At 43.6% G+C, this 16228-nt stretch overlaps 1 long non-coding RNA gene across 3 annotated transcripts in view; it reads right to left on the bottom strand.

Moving 5' to 3' along the window:
• Window positions 1–1556: 1556 nt before the first annotated feature.
• LOC112263370 overlaps window positions 1557–16228 on the bottom strand; it is a 70933-nt gene continuing 56261 nt past the window's right edge. For all 3 annotated transcript variants that reach the window (XR_002955482.2, XR_002955480.2, XR_002955481.2), the window contains exons 3-4: window positions 11484–11561; window positions 1557–2012 (exon numbers count right to left, since the gene is read on the bottom strand). This is a non-coding gene — a long non-coding RNA (uncharacterized LOC112263370). The remainder of the gene's footprint in view (window positions 2013–11483; window positions 11562–16228) is intronic.

Below are 16228 nucleotides of genomic sequence, written 5' to 3'. Positions count from 1 at the left end.
TGTAAGTAGTTATACATTTAGCTGGAATTTAGGATTTGAGAAATGTGATTGGTTAACGATAGGCCTACGCCATTGGCCTACGTCTCATCTTGTGCTGCGCCAAATATCAGATCTCAACAACAATTGGAGAAGTGTTTAACATCACCAGTACCACATCCTTATGATATATATATATATATATATATTTTCATAAGCTCAACGGGACTGCAAGAGACAGATTGGATTGTCTGACTGAAATACGGTACATAGGACCTTTAAAAAAATAATTGTACTGTTTGAATTTGTTAATAAAATATGGGACATAACGACAGTTTATCGCAGCTCCACTCTAGCTTGGTTAGCACACACCGGTGGAGGCTGGTGGGAGGAGCTAAAGGAGGACAGGCTCATTGTAATAGCTGGAATGGAATCAATGGAACGGTATCAGACAGATCAAACCATATGGAAACCACATATTTGACGCCGTTCCATTGATTCCAGCCATTACAATGAGCATGTCCTCCTATAGCTCCTCCCACCAGCCTCCACTGGCACACACACTGGTGTGTGTGTGTGTGTGTGTGTGTGTGTGTGTGTGTGTGTGTGTGTGTGTGTGTGTGTGTGTGTGTGTGTGTGTGTGTGTAAGGGAAAGATTGAAGCCATCTTTCATCTCCTGCAGCGTCCAGGTACTCTACATGATATGATGATACAGGCCCAATTAAGGGATGGGGCTGCGTGAAAAATGTGATGACAGGGCGAATAGGAAGACTAGACTCTGATCTACCATCTGAAAGAGAGTGAAAAGAGGGGAGGGAGAGAGAGAGAGTTGATAAGGGAAATGAAAAGGAGGGAGAGGGTGAGGAAGGAGAAAGAGGGAGAAGGGGAAGAGAGAGAGAGAAGAGGTGTATCCAGAGTGACTTACAGTCGTGAATGCATACATTTTTCTTACTTTTTCCGTACTACTATGGTGAGATACACTTCTCTCTCTCCTTTCCTCCTCGTGGACTGTTGCGGCGTGGCCTTTCAAACCTTGACCTCTCTCTCTCTTCCTCTCTGATGACACCTAGATTATGAATGCTTTGTTAATGCCAGTGTTGCCTTAAGCGTATGCCTTGTGTGTAATTTAAGTGTATGCTTTGTATGTGAATTCATTCATTTTGAAATGTAATTAAATCTATTTGCATGTAGTATTCCATGTCACATGCGGGGTATGTAGGAGAAACGTAGAAGATTCAAACACTAACCTGACATGTGGCTATGCTACAACGTTTTCTCTGGTTGACAAGGTGCTTTGGGTAATGAGCATAGCTAGTATCTTATCCATTTTAGATTTTACAGTTGTGTCTAATTTGACATATGCTAACACATTGACAATGTAGGAATACATACTGTCTTTGTACTGTATGCAAACTGTATGTTTCTCAGCATTGTCAGGGGCCATCAGAAACAACTACAGCCATGTCAGCAACCTTTCTCCTTTGATCCCACAGAGGACCTAATTATGTCAAAGGTATACAGACAAGGCTTACTGTAGACAGAAATCATGTGGGGAAAATTAATACTTCTCAAAAATATTATTGAATATACTTTATTCCATTTATTGAGAAAATACAGTGATTTGAGAACGTACAAAAATATTGTCTTGATGTACTGTTTCAATCAATTCATATTTCAGATGAAGAGCAAGTGCACTGTGGGTTCCATTTGGGTTCACTTATACTCAATTCTAAGGACAGATTCACCTGAAATCCAGTACAACAACAAAGACTTTTACAATTCAGAATAAATTATGTTGTACTTTTACAGCCCAGTAGAAGGTAAACAGTTTTGCAACTGATTTTTAAATCACAATGATACAGACATGACTGAGTGCTGATTATCTATGCATGCTGATAAGAAATAGTAGTTTGCTGTATCCTTCTTCATCAGCATACTGTATCTTGACTGTTGTTGATGATCAGATGGAAATGAGAGTCCATGCCTCTCTCTCCACTCGAGACAGCTGTAGAGAGTCACCCAGATAGATGCTCCACCTAGACAAGACAAACACACACTATTAGTTTAACAATATAATCTCTGTCCAAGTGATCATTCTCTTCATGTTAAACTCTTGTGTCTTGGGTGAACTTGGAACTTTGAACTTGGAGGGGCACTACTTTCATACCCCAGGCAATGAATAGTATTTTTTGTATTCACCCCCTTTGCTATGAAGTCCCTAAATAAGATCTGGTGCAACCAATTACCTTCAGAAGTCACATAATTAGTTAAATAAACCTGTGTGCAATCTAAGTGTCACATGATCTCAGTGTATATATACACCTGTTCTGAAAGGCACCAGAGTCTGCAACACCACTAAGCAAGGGGCACCACCAAGCAAGCGGCACCATGAACACCAAGGAGCTCTCCAAACAGGTCAGGGACAAAGTTGTGGAGAAGTACAGATCAGGGTTGGGTTATACAAAAATATACAAGAACATCCCATGAAGCACCATTAAATCCATTATTCAAAAATGGCACCACAACAAACCTGCCAAGAGAGGGCTGCCCACCAAAACTCATGGACCAGGCAAGTAGGGCATTAATCAGAGAGGCAACAAAAATACCAAAGATAACCCTGAAGGAGCTGCAAAGCTCCACAGAGGAGATTGGAGTATCTGTCCATAGGACCACTTTAAGTCGTATAATCCACAAAGCTGGGCTTTACAGAAGAGTGGGCAGAAAAAAGCCATTGCTTAAAGAAAAATATAAGCAAACACATTTAGTGTTCACCAAACGACACGTGGGAGACTCCCCAAACATATGGAAGAAGGTACTCTGGTTAGATGAGACTAAAATTGATGTTTTTGGCCATCAAGGAAAACGCTATGTCTGGCGCAAACCCAACACCTCTCATCACCCCGAGAACACCATCTCCACAGTGAAGCATGATGGTGGCAGCATCATGCTGTGGGGATGATTTTCATCGGCAGGGACTGTGAAACTGGTCAGGATTGAAGGAATGATCGATGGTGCCTAATTCAGGGAAATTCTTGAGGGAAACCTGTTTCAGTCTTCAAGAGATTTGAGAGTGGGACGGAGGTTCACCCTTCAGCAGGACATTGACCCTAACCATACTGCTAAAGCAACATTTGAGTGGTTTAAGGGGAAACATTTAAATGTCTTGGAATAGTCCAGTCAAAGCCCAGATCTCAAGTTTGCTGTACACCAGCGGAACCCATCCAATTTGAAGGAGCTGGATCAGTTTTGCCTTGAAGAATGGGCAAAAATCCCAGTGTCTAGATGTGCCAAGCTTATAGAGACATACTGTGAATAGTTATGCACGCTCAAATTGTCCGTTTTTTGTCCTATTTCTTGGTTGTTTCACAATAAAATATATTTTGCATCTTCAAAGTGGTAGGCGTGTTATGTAAATCAAATGATAAACACCCCAAAAATCCATATTAATTCCAGGTTGTAAGGCAACAAAATAGGAAAAATGCCAAGGGAGTGAATACTTTCGCAAGCCACTGTATGTTACTATACAGTTTATATTTTGATTCAAACCAACTGTTCATCCAAACATATGACTTACAAGTACAGCACAACAAACACACATGCTGTAGCTACTGTCAAAAACACGAGGAATAGCACCTTTTTTTCTAAGAATTTACCATCTAGAACCTAAAATGGTTCTTCAGCCGTCCACATAGGAGAACCCTGTGACTAACTCTTTATGGTTCCAGCTAGAACTATTTTGGGTTCCAGGTAGAACCCTTTCCACAGATCCAAAAAGGGTTATCTTGTGGGGACTGCAGAATAACCCTAAAATAAATAAATCTTAGCTTTTTTTTTGAGTGCTCCAACTCCTTTCTACCTTGAATTAGTCATTTTGGAATTTTTTATTGTTAAGCCCTTCTCGTGATTTTTGTCATTGTTGTTGAACACCCCTACTGTCTTTTGTTTGCTGAAGCATGAATTCCCACCTAAACCCTTTTGGAACCTTTTTTCTAAGAGTGAACTTTCTACTATACATTTTGCATACATTTCACCACATACAAACTCCAGGCCTGCAGATGAAGAGGACTCTGAGTTCAAAGTTCCCAAGGTACTCGACGGCAACAAAGGGCCACAACAATGGCTCCTGACATGAGTCTCCCTCATATCACACTGCACTTTCCACGCATTGTTCCCCTGGCCTTCTCACATGTATTGCCTTACATTATGTTCTTAGAAGTGGATAAGACAGCCAGGTTTTGTGCTGGGGACACAAGGCCTGGGAGTGTCTATGTGTTACAGACGCTTATTATTCTCTCATAGGGCGATGGGGCGATGGAGCTGGGGAACGCCTTATCAGATCCCCCTTACACTCACCCCAACCTGGGTTCAGATCCTCTGTACACCCCCCCCCACCACCACCACCACTCTCTCACCAGACACTCCCTCCAACAAGGTATTATGCTATCACGTTTCTCGAAACTATAGAGGCTGCTGACAAGCATGGAGACTCTGGTAGCCTTTATGGGGCATTATGAAAGTATAAATCAAATCAAATCAAATCAAATTTTATTTGTGACATACACATGGTTAGCAGATGTTAATGCGAGTGTTATTGCGAAATGCTTGTGCTTCTAGTTCCGACAATGCAGTAATAACCAACAAGTAATCTAACAATTTCAAAACTACTCTTATAAGCAGTGTAAGGGGATAAAGAATATGTACATAAAGATATATGAATGAGTGATGGTACAGAGCAGCATAGGCAAGATACAGTAGATGGTATCAAGTACAGTATATACATATGAGATGAGTATGTAAACAAAGTGGCATAGTTAAAGTGGCTAGTGATACATGTATTACATAAGGATGCAGTAGATGATATAGAGTACAGTATATACGTATGCATATGAGATGAATAATGTAGGGTATGTAACATTATATTAGGTAGCATTGTTTAAAGTGGCAAGTGATATATTTTACATAATTTCCCATCAATTCCCATTATTAAAGTGGCTGGAGTTGAGTCAGTGTCAGTGTCAGTGTGTTGGCAGCAGCCACTCAATGTTAGTGGTGGCTGTTTAACAGTCTGATGGCCTTGAGATAGAAGCTGTTTTTCAGTCTCTCGGTCCCAGCTTTGATGCACCTGTACTGACCTCGCCTTCTGGATGATAGCGGGGTGAACAGGCAGTGGCTCGGGTGGTTGTTGTCCTTGATGATCTTTATGGCCTTCCTGTAACATCGGGGGGTGGTGTAGGTGTCCTGGAGGGCAGGTAGTTTGCCCCCGGTGATGCGTTGTGCAGACCTCACTACCCTCTGGAGAGCCTTACGGTTGTGGGCGGAGCAGTTGCCGTACCAGGCGGTGATGCAGCCCGCCAGGATGCTCTCGATTGTGCATCTGTAGAAGTTTGTGAGTGCTTTTGGTGACAAGCCAAATTTCTTCAGCCTCCTGAGGTTGAAGAGGCGCTGCTGCGCCTTCTTCACGATGCTGTCTGTGTGAGTGGACCAATTCAGTTTGTCTGTGATGTGTATGCAGAGGAACTTAAAACTTGCTACCCTCTCCACTACTGTTCCATCGATGTGGATAGGGGGTGTTTCCTCTGCTGTTTCCTGAAGTCCACAATCATCTCCTTAGTTTTGTTGACGTTGAGTGTGAGGTTATTTTCCTGACACCACACTCCGAGGGCCCTCACCTCCTCCCTGTAGGCCGTCTCGTCGTTGTTGGTAATCAAGCCTACCACTGTTGTGTCGTCGCAAACTTGATGATTGAGTTGGAGGCGTGCGTGGCCACGCAGTCGTGGGTGAACAGGGAGTACAGGAGAGGGCTCAGAACGCACCCTTGTAGGGCCCCAGTGTTGAGGATCAGCGGGGTGGAGATGTTGTTGCCTACCCTCACCACCTGGGGGCGGCCCGTCATGCCGAGCTGTAGTCGATGAACAGCATTCTCACATAGGTATTCCTCTTGTCCAGATGGGTTAGGGCAGTGTGCAGTGTGGTTGAGATTGCATCGTCTGTGGACCTATTTGGGCGGTAAGCAAATTGGAGTGGGTCTAGGGTGTCAGGTAGGGTGGAGGTGATATGTTCCTTGACTAGTCTCTCAAAGCACTTCATGATGACGGAAGTGAGTGCTACGGGGCGGTAGTCGTTTAGCTCAGTTACCTTAGCTTTCTTGGGAACAGGAACAATGGTGGCCCTCTTGAAGCATGTGGGAACAGCAGACTGGTATAGGGATTGATTGAATATGTCTGTAAACACACCGGCCAGCTGGTCTGCGCATGCTCTAAGGGCGCGGCTGGGGATGCCGCCTGGGCCTGCAGCCTTGCGAGGGTTAACACGTTTAAATGTCCTACTCACCTCGGCTGCAGTGAAGGAGAGTCCGCATGTTTTCGTTGCAGGCCGTGTCAGTGGCACTGTATTGTCCTCAAAGCGGGCAAAAAAGTTATTTAGTCTGCCTGGGAGCAAGACATCCTGGTCCGTGACTGGGCTGGTTTTCTTCTTGTAGTCCGTGATTGACTGTAGACCCTGCCACATACCTCTTGTGTCTGAGCCGTTGAATTGAGATTCTACTTTGTCTCTGTACTGGCGCTTAGCTTGTTTGATAGCCTTGCGGAGGGAATAGCTGCACTGTTTGTATTCGGTCATGTTACCAGTCACCTTGCCCTGATTAAAAGCAGTGGTTCGCGCTTTCAGTTTCACGCGAATGCTGCCATCAATCCACGGTTTCTGGTTAGGGAATGTTTTAATCGTTACTATGGGAATGACATCTTCAACGCACGTTCTAATGAACTCGCACACCGAATCAGAGTATTCGTCAATGTTGTTATCTGACGCAATACGAAACATCTCCCAGTCCACGTGATGGAATTAGTCTTGGAGTGTGGAGTCAGCTTGGTCAGACCAGCGTTGAACAGACCTCAGCGTGGGAGCTTCTTTTTTTAGTTTCTGTCTGTAGGCAGGGATCAACAAAATGGAGTCGTGGTCAGCTTTTCCGAAAGGAGGGCGGGGCAGGGCCTTATATGCGTCGCGGAAGTTAGAGTAACAATGATCCAAGGTTTTTCCACCCCTGGTTGCGCAATCGATATGCTGATAAAATTTAGGGAGTCTTGTTTTCAGATTAGCCTTGTTAAAATCCCCAGCTACAATGAATGCAGCCTCCGGATAAATGGATTCCAGTTTGCAAAGAGTCAAATAAAGTTTGTTCAGAGCCATAGATGTGTCTGCTTGGGGGATATATACGGCTGTGATTATAATCGAAGAGAATTCTCTTGGTAGATAATGTGGTCGACATTTGATTGTGAGGAATTCTAAATCAGGTGAACAGAAGGATTTGAGTTCCTGTATGTTTCTTTCATCACACCATGTCTCGTTAGCCATAAGGCATACGCCCCCGCCCCTCTTCTTACCAGAAAGATGTTTGTTTCTGTCGGCGCGATGCGTGGAGAAACCCGCTGGCTGCACCGCCTCCGATAGCGTCTCTCCAGTGAGCCATGTTTCCGTGAAGCAAAGAACGTTACAGTCTCTGATGTCCCTCTGGAATGCTACCCTTGCTCGGATTTCATCAACCTTGTTGTCAAGAGACTGGACATTGGCGGAGAAGAATGCTAGGGAGTGGTGCACGATGTGCCCGTCTCCGGAGTCTGACCAGAAGACCGCCTCGTTTCCCTCTTTTACGGAGTCGTTTTTTTTGGGTCGCCGCATAGGATCCATTCCGTTGTCCTGGTTGAAAGGCAGAACACAGGATCCGCTTCGTGAAAATCATATTCTTGGTCGTACTGATGGTGAGTTGACGCTGATCTTATATTCAGTAGTTCTTCTCGACTGTATGTAATGAAACCTAAGATGACCTGGGGTACTAATGTAAGAAATAAAACGTAAAAAAACAAAAAACTGCATAGTTTCCTAGGAACGCGAAGCGAGGCGGCCATCTCTGTCGGCAGCTGGAGCTACTGGAGTTTCAACAGAGATACGGCTGGTTATTGCTTTAAATAGTGTAAAAATGATTCAGGATAAATACATTTTCTATCATCTTTATACATTGCTGTCCAGCAGTTGACATTTTTGGGGGTAAGCACAGCAGTGTATATTACAAGGTACTTTATGTTTTGTGCAGGTATTTGGAGAGCACTAAAATATATACTGTAGCTGCTAATACGCAACTGGTTTTCAATGGATGGGGCCCCACTGCATTCAACTTTGCATCTCTCCTTGCCTCGAACAAAACAAAACCCAAACGGAAGAAAGAACAGAGCAGAGTTCAAAGGGCACACCTCCTTGCTTGCACAGAGCACCTTAAGGGCACTCCCTGCCTGCCTGCCTGTCACCCTCCCTCCCTCCCTTCTTGCCTGCCTGCCTCCCTCCCTTCTTGCCTGCCTGCCTCCCTCCCTCCCTCCCTTCTCGCATGCCTGTCTTCTGGCCGTTTGTGGCAAGCAGGTTCTTTTTTTTCTTTCTTACATCCTACTCTCTGCATCCTACTCCCTTTGAGTCTGCACATTTACACATCTATCTGGAGCTAAAGCCGCGTCAAACTACACACATGTTTCACGCACGTGTGTGACTGTCTGTGTGTGGGCGTGTACTTTTTTGTGTGTTAAACACATCTCTATCCCACCACTGAGTGACTAGGCGTTGCTTATACCTATCCCAGAGTGCTCAGTTACCTCGGACGGGCCCTGTGGCTTTCTATGGTGGTACAGGCGACACAGCCAGATGGAGGGGGCTAATGGTTGACTACACACACACACACACACACACACACACACACACACACACACACACACACACAGCTTTGTTCCTTTTTCTGGAATGCACATCCATTTAAGCAGTACCTTTGTCCTCCAAAAAGCAACTCGAAAGGTACATTCTTGATTTAAATGACTTTTGAAGGTATTTTAAAAGCAAAGACAAGTATTTAACATATTTCAAAACTCCTTTAAAGAATGAGATCTATAAATGCAATCCATTGTCCAGATTGTACAGTGAAAACCAGTAGAGATATTTCGGTAGAACATTACACTGAGTATACAAAACATTAAGAACACCTGCTCTTTCTATGACATACAGTGGGGCAAAAAAGGTTTTAGTCAGCCACCAATTGTGCAAGTTCTCTCACTTAAAAAGATGAGAGAGGCCTGTAATTTTCATCATAGGTACACTTCAACTATGACAGACAAAATGAGAAATAAAATCCAGAAAAATCACATTGTAGGATTTTTTATGAATTTATTTGCAAATAATGGTGGAAAATAAGTATTTGGTCAATAACAAAAGTTTATCTCAATACTTTGTTATATACCCTTTGTTGGCAATGACAGAGGTCAAACGTTTTCTGTAAGTCTTCACAAGGTTTTCACACACTGTTGCTGGGAAGACTGAATTTGCAATAGGTAAGCAGCTTGGTTTGAAGAAATCAACTGTGGGAGCAATTATTAGGAAATGGAAGACATACAAGACCAAGCTGCTTACCTATTGCAAATTCAAAATGATCACAAGAACAGTGAGCAAAAATTCCAGAACCACACGGGGGGACCTAGTGAATGACCTGCAGAGAGCTGGGACCAAAGTAACAAAGCCTACCATCAGTAACACACTATGCCGCCAGGGACTCAAATCCTGCAGTGCCAGACGTGTCCCCCTGCTTAAGCCAGTACATGTCCAGGCCCATCTGAAGTTTGCTAGAGAGCATTTGGATGATCCAGAAGAAGATTGGGAGAATGTCATATTGTCAGATGAAACCAAAATATAACTTTTTGGTAAAAACTCAACTCGTCGTGTTTGGAGGACAAAGAATGCTGAGTTGCATCCAAAGAACACCATACCTACTGTGAAGCATGGGGGTGGAAACATCATGCTTTGGGGCTGTTTTTCTGCAAAGGGACCAGGACGACTGATCTGTGTAAAGGAAAGAATGAATGGGGCCATGTATTGTGAGATTTTGAGTGAAATCCTCCTTCCATCAGCAAGGGCATTGAAGATGAAACGTGGCTGGGTCTTTCAGCATGACGATGATCCCAAACACACCGCCCGGGCAATGAAGGAGTAGCTTCATAAGAAGCATTTCAAGGTCCTGGAGTGGCCTAGCCAGTCTCCAGATCTCAACCCCATAGAAAATCTTTGGAGGGAGTTGAAAGTCTGTGTTGCCCAGCAACAGCCCCAAAACATCACTGCTCTAGAGGAGATCTGCATGGAGGAATGGGCCAAAATACCAGCAACAGTGTGTGAAAACCTTGTGAAGACTTACAGAAAACGTTTGACCTCTGTCATTGCCAACAAAGGGTATATAACAAAGTATTGAGATAAACTTTTGTTATTGACCAAATACTTATTTTCCACCATTATTTGCAAATAAATTCATTAAAAATCCTACAATGTGATTTTTCTGGATTTTATTTCTCATTGTGTCTGTCATAGTTGAATTGTACCTATGATGAAAATTACAGGCCTCTCTCATCTTTTTAAGTGGGAGAACTTGCACAATTGGTGGCTGACTAAATACTTTTTTGCCCCACTGTAGGTTGACCAGGTGAATCCAGGTGAAAGTTATGATCCCTTACTGATGTCACTTGTTAAATCCACTTCAATCAGTGTAGATGAAGGGGAGGAGACACGTTAAAGAAGCCTTGAGACAAATGTGACTTGGACTGTGTATGTGTGCCATTCAGAGGGTGACTGGGCAAGACAAAATATTTAAGTGCCAAAGGACATCCAGCCAACTTGACACAACTGTGGGAATCATTGGAGCCAACATGGGCCAGAAACCCTGTGGAACGCTTTCGACACCTTGTAGAATCCATGCCTCTATGAATTGAGTCTGTTTTGAGGGCAAAATGGGGGAGGGATTCAACTAAATTATTTTAAGCAACATATTGCGATTGATTTATTCTGAACTGTTTTGGTCAAATGTAATTAACAAAAATTTCAACAACTTACATACATTTTTATTAAGTATGTGTTATTGTTAAAAAAATTGTTATCAATTTCAATTCACCACAGAATATTTTTTTTTACAGTACAGGACTATAGAAACCTTAAGGAGACATACTTTTGCATATGTCAGGTTGGATGGGAAACAGACATGATCAAAACGCACAAGAAAAGCCTTTCCACCAGAGGAGGCTATTTGTTTTGGATGCTTGACACATTGCATGATCTCCTTCAGTGTTGCAGTCAAAGAGTAAATAATGTATAGTCTCTCCTGCACTGTGAAAAAGACCAGTCTTCACTTCTGGGATCATCCAAGGTTTACTTTTATAAATGGGCTTTCAGGGTCTTCAGAGAAATGGATAACACCACAGAATGTGGGTCAGACCATTTCATTTGCACAGCGTTTCTCTTTGTCTCATTCAATCAGTGTTTGACAGATGCAATGTCACTCATCACATCTTAGGGACATCTGGGGCCAAAACTATTTCAGACTATGAATTGGTTCAGGTAAGGATTATTTGATCCATGATAAGAGGTTATTGAGACAGATATGGCCCAGCTAACGAGAGGACAAGAACAGACCTATGTGAAATGCCAGATCTCACACTCACCTCTTCGATCTGTGGGCCATACTTAACACATGGACAAATCAGAAGCTATCCTCTTTCTCTCTGTCTGGCTCCTCTCACCTGAAACAGAATAACATAATGGGATGTTAGAAGTTTTTCCCACTGACAATACAGGGGAAAGTGTTCAGACCACTTGATTTTTTTCACATTTTGTTACATTATAGCCATATATTAAAATTGATTAAATAAATATTTCTCATCAATCTACACACAATACCACATAATGACAAAGCGAAAACAGGTTTATAGAAATACCTTATTTACATAAATATTCAGACCCTTTGCTATGAGAAATTGAACTCAGGTGCATCTTGTTTCCATTGATCATCCTTGAGATGTCTTTTCAATTCATTGGACATGATTTGGAAAGGCACACACCTGTCTATATAAGGTCCCACAGATGACAGTGCATGTCAGAGCAAAAACCAAGCCATGAGGTCAAAGGAATTGTCTGCAGAGCTTCCGAGACAGGATTGTGTCGAGGCACAGATCTGGGGAAGGGTATCAAAAAATGTCTGTAGCACTGAAGGTCCCCAGGAACACAGTGGCCTCCATCATTCTTAAATGGAAGACGCTTGGAAACACCAAGACTCTTCCTAGAGCTAGCCGCCCGTCCAAACTGAGCAATCGGGGGAGAAGGGCTTTGGTCAGGGAGGTGACCAAGAACCTGATGGTCACTCTGACAGAGCTCCTGAGTTCCTCTGTGGAGATGGAAGAACCTTCCAGAAGGACAACGATCTCTGGAGCACCCCACCAATCAGGTCTTTATGGTAGAGCGGCTTGATGGAAGCCACTCCTCAGTAAAAGGCACATGACAGCCCGCTTGGAGTTTGCCAAATGGCACCTAAAGGACTCTCAGGCAATGAGAAACAATATTATCTTGTCTGATGAAACCAAGATTGAACTCTTTGGCCTGAATACCAAGTGTAACATCTGGAGGAAATCTGGCACCATCCCTACGGTGAAGCATGGTGGTGGCAACATCATGCTGTGGGGATGTTTTCAGTGTCAGGGACTGGGAGACTAGCCAGGATCAAGGGAAAGATGAACAGATTAAAGTACAGAGAGATCCTTGATGAAAACCTACTCCAGAGCGCTCAGAACCTCAGACCGGGCGAAGGTTCACCTTCCAACAGGGCAATGACCCAAGCACACGGCGATGACAACACAGTAGTGGCTTCGGGACAAGTCTTAATGTCCTTGAGTGGCCCAGCCAGAGCCCGGACTTGAACCTGATCGAACATCTCTGGAGAGACCTGAACATAGCTGTGCAGCAACGCTCCCCATCCAACCTGACAGAGCTTGAGAGGATCTGCAGAGGATAATAGGAGAAACTCCCGACATACAGGTGTGCCAAGCTTGTAGCGTCATTCCTAAGAAGTCTCGAGGCTGTAATCGCTGCCAAAGGTGCTTCAACAAAGTACTGAGTAAAGGGTCTGAATACTGTTTTTGCTTTATCATTATGGGGTGTGTGGATTGATGAGGGGGAAAAAAAAAATTCATCAAATTTTTTGCATAAGGCTGTAACGTAACAAAATGTGGAAAAGGTAAGGGGTCTGAATACTTTCCTAATCACTATGTTTCATGAGCGGACCACAGTGACACAGACTTGACTTGTCTTCATATGACTTTGGGTTTGGGATTTTTGACCAATTTTTATGTCCCTGTTTGGTTCTCTTGTAGAAGCCTTTGACAGTAGAGTCGCATCTTAAGTCTGGCTATTGTGGCACCACGACATAACTCTCTTTGGCTCCCTTCCCCCTCTTTCCCACCAGTTGGAGGTACATTGAAAGAGTTTCAAAAACTCTCAATTATTTATTTGATTTTCTGTTCTTACCTTTAACCCCTCAGCAAATGTGCAGGCTGTTTGTGTTAAAAATATACCCCCCGGGGCTCTGTGTATTTATGCGGCATAACATACATACTTGTGCCTGCGAACACATATACTGTACTTGTACTAAACTGGGAGTTTAGTACACATGTATGTGTTCGCAGGCACAGGTGTGTATGTTATGTCACATACATATTTTTTTGCAATACTTTTGTAAACAAAACAAAAAAATTCTGTGCTGCGGCTTGGTCCGCTAATATAGCAAAGGATCTGTGCACTACTTATGTGAAGACACAATGAGGTCCCAGATGGTATTATTATAACACAGTTTGATCTGTGTGTGTGTGTGTGTTTTGTGTGTAGTGTATTGGAAAGAGAAGGATATGTATTCACCTGCCCTGTCCTATGTTCTGTACTCTTTGTCCTGACTGAATGTGTGTCTGTCTGAGTATACATGGTGTTAGTACAGTCACAAAACTTCGCAAAGCAAGCCATTAGCAGCAACCATTGTTGGGGCTACAACTGTATAAAACCCCTAAAACACAGCTGAATACATGCCCCCCCATCCCACGCGCACACACACACACGCACACACACACCACTACCTCCACCACCCCTTAAACTCAAAATAGACGCTAAAACAAAGACACGACAATGTGCTGATGTTCTAGCAACAATTACATTCTGGGTGAGTGTGAATAGATTGGACCAAATCCGTGTTGAACTGATGAATCAAAGAGCAGTGCGGCAGATGAAAGGTGTGGGTAATATATGTATGTCTGTACACAGCTAACTGGCTCTGGCTTTAGTCTACTGTGTGTGAGTGAATATTAATGTCACTGAGATATGTGGTTCTTAAAGGATCTCCATGCTCCCCCCTGTCTACCCCCTCTGCCCTTGGCCATGTCGCCGTGGTATCTCCCTGGCATGCTGAAGGGTTGTCATGGATACCACCAGACACATCCGCCATACCATGAGCGGGGACGCTGAGCGCTTCGGTGGGGCCGGCGCCGAGACTTTCCCCCTCCACCTCCCATCCCCCAAACCCTTCCCCCTCAACCCATCAACCTCCACCCAATCCCCTCTTTCCCCTTCACATATCACAGCCCAAACCCCCTCTCTATGGCTCTTTTCCCCATTTTTTTTTTTGCTGGCTAGGCCTGAGACTAACAGCAGCTATCCATACCCCATACCAAGGTCCTGTCTGCCTTTCAGTATAATGAATTCATGGCATTCTGAGTAGGAGGTACAGGAGACACAGACACATGGCTGAACCAGGAGTAACACAATAATTAAATAAGACACCACAAACCTGCACAGATGTATCTCCGGGGCCAACTCCTTGAATGAGCTGAATGCGACAATGAAATGTGTGTGTGTGTGTGTGTGTGTGTGTGTGTGTGTCTGTCTGTTTGCTTGAGGCCTGGATTCAACTTGAGGTTCATCCTGAAGAGATCCTTTTCATAAGCCACTGTCAATTATTCAACAGTGCACTTGCTTAAATGCTCTGTGTCCAAACTCTCCACTCTGCCTAACATTCGCCACTTATGATCTGTACACTTTTCTATTGAGGTGAACATAGGTGTGTTGATCGGTTCAAATGTTCACAACCAAGTCTTAGAACTTTTTTTTTTTTTTAACTATGAACATTTAATACCATTGCTGACACTCAAAATGGTTATGCACAGTCATAGTTGGGTTAAATATTACACCAAATAAAATATTGTCCCGCTAAAAAAAGGCATAAAATCCAGTCTCGCAAACAGAAGTAAAGGAGTTCATATTTTATGACACCTCCTCTCGCTCACCCTGCCCTCGCTTTAATATTTTCCAATATGACAGCGCTCTCTTCTTCCACGTATGCTCAGGAAAGATAATCCTCTGTGATTGAAAAGCTAATTTTAAGTGTCAATTATTCTTATGCAAATGCATGTGCAGTTTCTCATGTCTGAAAAGGTTTGAAAAGGTTGGGAGCACAGATGGGTGCAGACACAAATCTCCTTCCAAAAAAACACAGTGTCTTCCCGTCTGCCTCTTTATTTGTACCTCCAGGACAAGAAAGCTCCCAGACAAAGAAAGCTTGCATAATGGGACCGTGATATTTGCATGCTTGTTGTCCATGCTGAACACCAAACATATCGTAAATTGACGATACAATACTGGAACTCTAACTGTGACCTAGAAGGGCCTTTCAACACCAAAACAGTAAAGATATTGTAGGCCATGCAATACTATGGTATTATCATTGTTATGTAAACAATGCCACATTGTATCACTGGGGATAATGTGGACTAAAACAACCATGGTGAATCATCTAGCCAACCTCAGAGTGGCTGTGCCATTTCATAATTCGTATAACTCACCATATTAACTAGTAGTTGTGTTCTATGTAGTTGACACCTTATTTGAGCCAGAGCCTCCACCAGAGACAGAGAGGCCGAGGGCGAAAGGGAGGGCTAGAGAGAGTGAGAGACAGAGAGAAAAAAAGAACGAAAGAAAGAGAGAGAAAGAGATCAGCGGTAGCGCAATACAGGGGGTAGAGTCTTGTTCCCTGACCCTCTCAGCTGATGTGACTTTTAAAAAAAAGAAGCCTTTTCAGGCCCAAACAGGATCAAACAACCTGCTGTAGAGTCCGTTTACACCACAACAATGGTCTCCATTCACCCTCCGCCTCAACACAACAGCTTTTTCCACAAGTAATCTTTTTCTGTATTATTAGCTCAAAGGGTGTAGAGAGAGAGTGGGTTGAGTAGGACGAAGGGGGAGGAAAAGGGAGGGGGGGCTGTGTGGAGATATCTTAGACGATAATGGTGTTTCGCAGATTAGATGATATCGGTGAGCAGTGTTTGTTTTGAACTGTCTGCCTCCAGCCACTGAGATCTATACCTAGAGCCGC

Source organism: Oncorhynchus tshawytscha, linkage group LG12 (assembly GCF_018296145.1).
Source record: "Oncorhynchus tshawytscha isolate Ot180627B linkage group LG12, Otsh_v2.0, whole genome shotgun sequence".
NCBI lineage: Eukaryota > Metazoa > Chordata > Actinopteri > Salmoniformes > Salmonidae > Oncorhynchus > Oncorhynchus tshawytscha.
The sequence above is the reverse complement of the archived record's forward strand: the minus strand, read 5'-3'. Positions and strand labels throughout refer to the sequence as shown.